This window comes from Manis pentadactyla, chromosome 18 (assembly GCF_030020395.1).
Source record: "Manis pentadactyla isolate mManPen7 chromosome 18, mManPen7.hap1, whole genome shotgun sequence".
NCBI classification, from domain to species: Eukaryota; Metazoa; Chordata; class Mammalia; order Pholidota; family Manidae; genus Manis; species Manis pentadactyla.
The window spans coordinates 20,324,154-20,334,168 of NC_080036.1; the positions used below are offsets into that span (position 1 = coordinate 20,324,154).

Sequence of the window (10,015 nt, forward strand, 5' to 3'; positions counted from 1 at the left end):
TAAAGTCTGAAATATTGTTTTGGCCATAAAGTAAGGTTTCCTCTAACTTAATAAGTAAATGGAAGGAGAAAGCGTAAGAAAGCTTAAATCCCCAGCAGCTAAAAAGTTAACACCTTAGTGGTGAAGAGCAAAACTAAGAAAGCATTGACTGCTACCAGCAGGCAAAAGGTCCCAAACCTGTTAAACCTCTTTCTCAAAGCTGTAACACTTTTCTTTCAAGTTACTCAACCTTTCACCCAATAGGTCCCTTTCTCTGACCCTTGAACTATAGTTATTTGTTTAGCATTGTGGCAATAGAGTTTGGAAATCTGAAAAACATTAAGTTAAATGCGAGAGTGTTGAGAAGGTGGAATTCTTTAAGGGGGCTGGAGAAATTCTATCTGGAAGACTTAAACAATTTTTCTTCCTAGGAGGAAGGTATGAGAAAAATACTCTGAGTCTTTTGAAACATCATCAAAGTTATTATTTGTTTTAAGTGAAGGAAAAGAAAAAATGTTACTGATGACACGTGTGAGGAGTGAAGAAAAGCAATGTTCTTTTTAGCAGCTAATTAATGTTTCCAATTATTACTAAAGTAAAAATGTGGCAGGCCAACCAAAATTTTAATTGAGGTGGGATATATTGACACTGCATCTGAAAATATAATTTGTCTATTCACGTGATTATAATTTCTAACCTGCAAGATTACTCAATGAGGAAGAAGGGGAAAAGACTCCTACTAGGTTTTCTTCCTTTGCTGTGCTTAGTTTGATGAGTTTGTATCCTTTAAATGTATTAAGGAGAAGCAAATGAGGACCTGAAATAATATTAACAGCATGTGAACTTGTGTATGTGTTTAATCTAATAATATTCTAATTTAATAGTATCAAAAGTATGTGCTATCTACCCCAAATGTCATAATTTAAAGAGTAAAAAAGAGTCAGTCTCAGAATCTTGTTCTTTATGATAATCATAATCATGTAGAAGAGTGCCTATAAACCACATTTTTAGCTTTATGTACCTGGGCTTTTCTTCTGCTAAAGGGTTTTTGGTACTAAGACTTCTCAGAATTTTATTGATAATTTGAATTTAATATCTAGTTGATAGGAGAGAAATGCCTAATTTTTTAGCTGAGCAATGGGATTGGCAATAAGCACTAAAATTGGTGATTATCTTGAGTAAAAGTAATAAAAGAAAATATCACAACACCTCTAGTAGCATCAACTTTGGAACTATTTTTATGGAATTATTTGAGAGGTACCAAAAAGTATTTATGTTCTCTACCTATATATATATCTGTATTTATATTATATATGTATCTATCATCTATCTACCTATCTATCTATTTATCTATCATCTATGTATTTATTTATCTACCTATCTACCTACCTACCTTCTCCTAGCCTTGCTTTGTACCTACATAACTCAGTTCATTCAGCTATTAATTCATTCAACAAAAATCTATTGAATATCTATTTTATGACTGGTCCTATGCAACACACTGAGGATATAGATGGAAAGAAAAGTCTAAGGGATTTTGGGTTAGGGCACGGAAGAACTTGGTTAAGTGCAAAATTGGATCATTAAGACATTAGGCACTGTAAGTCGTTTTGGATCTGTGTGGGTTTGTGGTAGTGATAGCGGTCCTGAAGTCAGAATACCTTGAGTTTAGACCCATGCTCTAGCCCTACTTTGTCACTCTCCTGTGAAATACCTAAGAAGGGTCTCTTCACTCCCTGCCCTTCCACCATCCACTCCAGTCATTAACTCTATGTTCATAAGGTCTTAGTTTTAAAAGGACCCCTAGGAACATAAAGGCATGCTGACTCTCCCAAGCACTGTCATCTCTTCCCCTCAGCCCCACAACGTCACCTGTGAACTGAAGAATAATGCATAGTATACTGGTTAGATGTTTGTTTAGGTATCATTTTGCTCCCATGTTCTTCTCATTTCCCTACCCCTTGCTCCTAATATAATGCCTACAATGTAGTATGTGCCATTAAATATTTGAATGCATGAGTGAAATTAACCACTATAACAGAAAGGAACTGCAGAAACAGAAACAATATGAATCAGGCAGCAATTACAATCTCACCTAAAGAATATGTTTTATGCATTTTGTATGTTTTATTATATAATAGGATGTTCTGTGTTGGTGGCATTTGTTGGTGGCAGCTTTTGCCTGCCATCTGGCCATGTAAGCCTATTAGAATATGTTGTACAAATGGTTGGGGGACACATCAAAACACAGAGGAACTAATGTATGCCCACCCATTCACCAGTGGCATATATTCAAGAACAAACGTCTCCTTTCCAGATCCTCCTCTAAAGTTGATTTATTGACTCATTACATCAGATGCCTTCAGGACAACAAATAATCTGAAACTTGTCTGATCATCCGGATAAAGTTCCCAGATCATTATGTCCACTGACATTAAACATCTAGGTCTTTTTCGATATTGATTACTTTGCAGTTTCTACACACATAATGAGATTGACCATTTTGACACATCCCTCCAGTGAGTTTGGTCAAACAACCAGGTAAGTCATCTAAGAGATGAGTTTGTCTGATGTGCTTTAGATAGTGTGTGCCCAATAAATATTTGTTAAGTTAGTGTTTTTATTGAGTTAATTAATTTGAATAAACTAATCAGTCTGAATATTACAAATTCCATGTGGAGGAATGGCTGGGTTGTAAACTGGCTTCATGACACTCTTCAAAAAACTTCATCCCTGCATAAGTGTGGGGCAAATGGTCATACATGGAACAAATGCACATGTCAGGTTAGTCATCCATGGATGCAGATATTAATAACAATACAGAAATAGAACATACCACCACTTTTGAGGTATATACAGTGCTTATGCAGATCTTTGCCTACTCTGGGGAGGTATAGTCTTTGTTTACAATTTTTCATTTGTTTTGTGATCTTGTTATTGAGTTGGGTCTTACAGGCTTGACAGAACAGAGAAAGGATTTTTTTGATTTTTGTTTTTAACTCCATGCCAACTTCATGAATTAATCATTTTGAAAGGGAGACTATGTTATATGTTCTGATGCCATCAGTCACAACAGTCTATACAAGGAAGTTTCTCATATATTGACTGACTGCAAGGTTTGTACGTATGTCTATATTTCTGCTAAAATATATACAGGCACATAGGATTATCAAGTGGACACTTCATTATCACTGCAAAAAACTTTACTAATGAAGATTTTTCTTATATTTTTTGTTGAAATCAGTTGGGAAACAACATCCGATAGATTGATGCATTTGTTATATTAGGATGATGTTTAATAAATGAACATTTAAAACTACCATGGTATTTTAGTAAAAGTCATGCATCCTTCTATTTATGGATTTTTTGAGGGTAAATTAAGGGCAAGTGTAGTTAGTTTTTCTTTCTTGGAGGAAAAAAAGTTCATCTCAAGCTTTAAAGAACCATCTGTCTATCTTTTCCTCTTGGGGTTTCAAAAATGCAGTACCAAGGAATTTCATTGATCATATTTTACATCCCTAAGGATTAGGTGCTCTATGTCCTTTCCCAAGTAGTTGCCGTTTCCCATGAAGCTGCATCCAACTGTTAAGTACATAGTGTCCCTTTCTTGTTTAGTCCCGTCATGAACCTAGAACTATTCTTAGCCATAGTTAGGTTTTCTTCTAATGACTGATGTTATATTTTCCCCCATAAATCAGCATCGCTATAGAACATAACCAAGATGATGTCAAAGGATTCTATAGCTCACTGATCTTCAGAAGGTTCGTTCTTCAGTGTAATTTTTTGAAGTGTCCAATTCCAGTCCCAAAGAGAATTATGGCCTCCCCACTGAAGCTTCCTGGTTACCCTATCTCATAATATTTTCACCCTCAGTTTCACGGATATTAGTTTCAGGGATCCTGTTTGTTCCCTAAATATCCCTTGGCCCCCATATTTACATTGTCATTGATTCCTACCAAGAACACCTTAGTAACATTTTTTCATTTGTCGTATGATTTCCTTCCCGCCCAAATGGCTTGTGTTTGGATTTGCATGATTGTTCTCCTGTTCGGACTAATCTCTTTACTGAGTCCTCAGTCTCTCCCTTCAATAAGCGATTCCCCACACAGCTACCTGAAATACAGCTCGGAAATTCTCATTTCCCAGGCACAGTGAGAGAAAACTTTTGGATCCACAGCATAGATACTAAAGCCTCATTTTTAACTCTTGATTTCTCTGCAGTTTGACCCCTGCGTATCCCTCTGCCTGCCCCTCACCCAGCACCCTGCATGTTCTTCTCCCACGTGGCTAGAGCCTGCTAAAGGACTGAGAACTGGTCATCCTTCCTATGCAGAAGACTGTTTTAATAGAAAACTCAACTACAAAGAAGGGATGAAGAGGTTTGGGGTCAGACAAACCCGGGTATGAATCCCATGTCCCATCATTTTCAAGTTGTGTCCATTCAGACCCACTTCAACTGGAAAATGGACATAATTCAACCTTTGCCAGATGAAATACATGTCCCTGTGAAAGTATATTTTGGAAGACTGAAAGCATTTATTAGTATGAATCATTTGTATAATAATTTAATTGAAAAAAAATGTACCCAGTTCTGTCATTTACCCTGACGTGACAGTTCAACCATGTTCAATGGGCTGATTCCAGGAGACCTTCAGGCCTGGTGCTGCAGAAGGGGTCAAAGCTCTGTTTCCTCTTCTCTAAGGGCACCTGATTAGGAAGAGCCTTGCTTGGGGCCATGGGAGGGTGGGGGCTTCCATACCTGGAAATGATTTTCACTGGCAAATATCTTCTTATTAGCTTCTCCTTTAAAATAACATTTTATATACGACTTGCTCAAGAGGAGATCAAATAAAGGGTGTGAACTGTGGTCAGGATATGAGTCGAAAGAAGGAAGATCAGTTACACAGTGAAACTCATTTTCCGTAGTGATTTTTTCAGGGCTGAAGACTTGTGAAAAAAGATCTCGCCCATCCTTTTATTTCCCCTCCACTCTTTAAAGTCTTCTGCAACCTAGAAAGAAACTAATCAAAAGCTGAAAACATTTTCATTAACTACTTCCCAGGAATATAGTAAAATCGATGGGAATTAATCAAAGTTAGGAGATAATTTAATCTGAACACACATAGTAAATATGTAAGACTGATTGGTTGTATGGAGGAATACATTAGCATCTTTACCTAGAGTGAGTTTATAGTAATAATAACAAGACATAGTGTTTTACTTTTCAGATGACTGATGTGTTCACCGTATTTGGTCCTCATGAACAATCATACCTCTGAAAAGTAAAAGGGACCATGTTTTTAAAAAAGAAAATGCTATTTTCCCTAAATCTCAGCCTCACCATTGGAAGTTGACAAAGTTATTTTGATAATAGCAACTACATAGGAGAGTCCTAATTTTGAACAGTTACTTTCTTTTGAGTAAACCTGATTTTAAAAACATAAAAATGTATTTTTTAAACACATGTAAAACTTTTATTATGGGAAACATTTAAGGTTATTCTTGTTCAAGAGAAAAGGTTTAGAAAATGCAAGTTAACCATGAAAATATAAGCTAAAATATTGGCTCATTACCTATAAAACTATTATTCAATTACGGGTGTATTTTCTTCTGCTATATTGTGTGTGTGTATGTTTGAAATTAAAGTGCATGGTCCCTCTATTTCCATATAACATTGTATCTTGGTGTATTATTATGTGTTTAATATTCTTTGAAAACAAGATTTTTGATGGGCTTCTTGATTTATAATTAATCTCTTCATGTTGAAAATTTAGGTTTAAAAAAAATATTTTTACTATTATCAGGTCTTCTAACTGTATTAAATAATTGCTTTTAATTCCAGAGGATAATTTTTTAGAAGTTAAACTACTGTGTCAATGGGTATAAACTTTAAAAAAATTTGTACTTATTACCAAGAACAATTTTAACTTAATAAATTCCCATTTGGTACAAGCAATCTCTTCAGATAGTATCTTGAACAGATGATGTATTTACAGTTTGCATTCAGAAGATATACCTGTAGAAAAAGGGAAAAAAAAGAATTAAAGAAATTAATTTATGTATCTGATTATCACTATTGTCTGAAGACCAGAATTACTTTTGGTGACCTTTTGCAATTAAAGCTCAGACCAGAAGAAAAGTCAGACAAATTCCATGGAGGATTGTAGATTTTCTTTTATTAAGCTGAGAAAATACCTCTCTAGTCTTCCTTTACTGAAAGATTTTACTGTGAACAATGCTAGATTTTGTTAAATACTTTTTCTTCATCAATTGATATGATGATATTATTTCCCTTCATTAGACTGTTCATGCCATGAATTGTATTGATTGACTTTAGAATGTTGAAACAGCCTTGCATACCTAGAATAAATACCACTTGTTTGCAGTTATTTTTATACATCACTGGATTTTATTTACTAATATATTGTTGAGATTTGTGTACCTAAGCTTATGAGAGATATCGATCTGTAGTTTTCCTATGTTGAAATGTCTTTATCTGGTTTTGTTATTAGGGTAATTACTTAATTAGGGTAATTCTGACATCATACAATGAAGTGGGAAGTGTTCCCTATGTTTCCATTTTCTGACAAAACATAGAAAAGAATTGGTGTTATTGTCTTTTTAAATATTTGGTAGAACTCATTAGTAAAACCATCTGTGCCCAGTGCCTTTTTAAAAAAAGCTATTGATTATTAATGCAGTTTGATATAAGGTTATCCAGGTTTCTATTTATTTCTCTTTGTGTGAGTTTTCACAGTATGTGTCTTTCAAGGAATCAGTCCATTTCATCTAGGTTAGGAAATTTGTGGTGAATACTTTTTTCATTATTCTCCTTTTTTATTCTTTTACCATACATAGAGTCAGTAGCAAAGAACCCTCTTTCATTTCCAGATATAAGGAAAGAATAAGAAAAGGAAGGAAAGAGAAAGTAAGCAAGAAAGCAAGAGAGTGTTTATCTACATTAATATATTTCTAGACAAAGATGGAAATATAATCCCCATTTCTTATTCATTTTTTATTTTAATGAGAACAATTTAATATGAGGCATTTGAAGTCAGCAAAGGCTGATAAGAAGCTATTTTTTAAAGGCTTTGATGAAGACAAACTGAAACAAATTTTTTTCTGAACTCACATTATGTTGGGTGGTGTAACTTATTTCAGAGTTGCTCTTTGAACTCCTTGAAATGGTGAAAAAGAATCATAGGGGTTAATTCTTAAAGACCTTTAAGTTGGTGAACTCCAAGCTGAAAAATCAAATTATCATCCAAGTGCTGCTATTTCCCTAGGACTCCCCTTAGGAGCCATCTTAGGGTTCCTCTCATTTTTGGGGCCTGAACAATCAGCTGACTCTTCTCTACATTCAACATTCAATAATTCTCCATCATATTTCCTAACCCTTACCAATCTGTAAGGTTCCTGAAGACTCCCGAATGACCACAGGTAACAAATACACTGCTTACAGATTAAATGTGAAAACTAGAACTGTATGGGAAAAATAAGAGAATGAAAAATGAAATACCTTTTGGGCATTTTAGTCAGCTACCTAGCTTCCAATGAACTCCATCCCTCCCTCCCAATTCTATTCACGTGGGATTGTCTTAAAGGAGACATAGATACAGTTTCCTTTGTAAACTTTAGGTCATTTATACCTTTCTAAGTAATTAGCAGGAGAATTCTGAGTTGTGCAACAAAGTCCTCTTGACCAAACTCATTGTAGTGGGGAACAGCACACACAGGTTCTCTTCTTATCATTTTGTCAAAAGTGACTGATCAAACTAAAATTTGGGAGAGAAGTGTGTTTGTGTGTGTGTGCTAAATAATGAATAATGCCTACCTTTCTTTCCCCACAATCTCTCTCTTTTTTTCTTCAGGACAGTCTCCCACTAAGCCATCCTGAAGACTGGTAGCATGCTCTCGTTTTTCCATTCTTATTTATTCTATCCCTGTCTGTGAGACTTTTCTGTCCTTCCTCTGGACCCTTCTTTCTTTGGTTCCCAGAGAGGAACGTGAGTTTTGAAAGTGTCAGAGCAGTATAAATGCTGATGTATAGGCCACAGTTGTTTCTCTCAAAAGGCCTTCAGAGCCCTCCCCTCCCCTCTGTTCCCTTCAAGTTGAGAATGATTCATCAGCTGGCCTTTAGCAAGAAAAGAGGCCAGCCTGAGGTCTTAGGCCTTTGACCTCCATGAAGAGAAAGGTCATGCTGGGTGCAACTGTGCAAGCGCCAGAGAAGGAGCCACATGCTTAGAAACCCGAGGTGGGGGCACCCGGCCGAGTAGAGGGGGATGGTGGGAAAGAGTGGGAATTTGGAAAAGTTAAGAGTATATTTCTAAGAGCCTCGGTGGATCAGCTGACAGCCAGGGTCAGGGGTCATATTTATGCTTGATCCCCTGAGCATGTTACAGTAACATCTGCTTCTTAAGAGTCTTTAGGGAGCAGGCCCCAGGCACCAAACACTTCTGACCTCCTTCCACAAAAGGGGACAGGCTAAGAGATTAGGGGGTTCCTCTGCACATTTGTGTTAGTCTTAATGACCCCCCCTTCTACTGGGCATGATTTGTCAGCTTCACCCCATTTCTTTTTATCATCTTGCTAAATATTTAAATGAGACCCAGGGTTGTCAGTGGGGAAGCATTTCAAAGTGCAGAAATGAAAGTTAGATTTTAATTCGGGGAAATCTTTGTGAAAAATATAGATGGAAAAGATGAAGAGAAAAACGCCAACAACCCAGGAAATTCTTCACATGCTAGAATCAAATCGTTTCACAGAATCTCCTCAGTTTTTGACAACATAAATGGAATAAGAAACTAGTTGTGATCGTGCTGTCAGTCCTGCAGTAAACCTCCTAACGGGGGGATGGTCGTTCAGTTACCAGGGAATTATTTAAAACTTCATGTAGTGTTTGCCTCAGACAGTGGTGTCCTGTGTTCAAAATGAAGCTTCAGAACTCACAGTGAAGGGGGGGCTGAGGACTGAGCTGATTACACTTTTTCATGAACTGTGTTTATTCGAGTCACCTTTACGCCTTTTCCACAAATTTCCCTTAAAAAGAATCCTAGTGATTTTTCCTCCTGTCCCCAAAGAATTAGCACTTTTATGGGGAAATATCCAATTTATCTGGCCAAATTAAACTTCTGTGTTGCCATTCCCATGACTTTTGCTTAGACGTTTCTGGAAGGGCTCCGCTTGGTTTTGTAACATCGATAGGGTGTCACTTCAGGGATGAACCTACATAGTTGATACATAGTTGATGCCTTCACCACTTACATGGCATTTTGTTGGTCGGTATGTCTTAGAGAAGGAATACATTTCCCCAAGGGGGGAGGAGGCTGGAGACAGAGAATCCTAATTTTAGTTAGAAATAAACGTTAAAATTAGCAAGTGTGTGCTATCATGGAGGGCAGCCTCCTTTGGCTTCCATGTCCATGGCAAAGTCCACACAGCCCGACCTTCCAGGAAGAGAATGGATTGTTCGTAGGCAAACTGGATGCTAGTCGAAGGGGCCTCTTCAAAGGTAAGACTTGGATGTGTGTGTGTGTGTGTGTGTGTGTGTGTGTGTTGATGATGGGATGGGTGATGGGAGCTGTTCAAAACCACTTTGTGATTATAAATAATAAAAAAATTCAATCGGAAGTGCGCTCTGCCAAACTTGACAATAAACCTCCTAGCAGGGCATTGAGATTTTCTTAATCAGGGTCAGACCCACAAGCATAAGGCCAATGAGTTCAGTGGGAAAAATGACTCTTCTTCCCGTTTTTTTTCCCCTTTCCTTTTTTCTTTCATTTGGAAGGGACCCCCTCATAAACATGCAGAGCAATTTTCCAGTACATTAACCCAGGAGGGATCCTCTCTCTGTCGGCTCAAGAGACAGAAAAGTTGAGAAACAGGGTGAGGGGAAGATGGATGGGCCTGGGATAGAAGAGAGGGCAGTTTTTCCACTGTCCTGCCCTGTACACCTAGGACAAAGGCTTCATTGAGTGCAATGCTTGACATCAGCCTCATAAACTAGTAGTCAGGCACAAAAGGTCTGACACGTGAA

The 10,015-nt window shown here is 37.1% G+C and overlaps 1 long non-coding RNA gene across 1 annotated transcript; it reads left to right on the forward strand.

The window, feature by feature from the left end:
* The first annotated feature begins 2,305 nt into the window (after positions 1-2,305).
* On the forward strand, positions 2,306-4,298 carry LOC118908752 (uncharacterized). The gene is made up of 3 exons (XR_005023333.2): positions 2,306-2,520; positions 3,678-3,740; positions 4,201-4,298. It is a non-coding gene; the product is annotated as an uncharacterized LOC118908752 (long non-coding RNA).
* Positions 4,299-10,015: the final 5,717 nt, after the last annotated feature.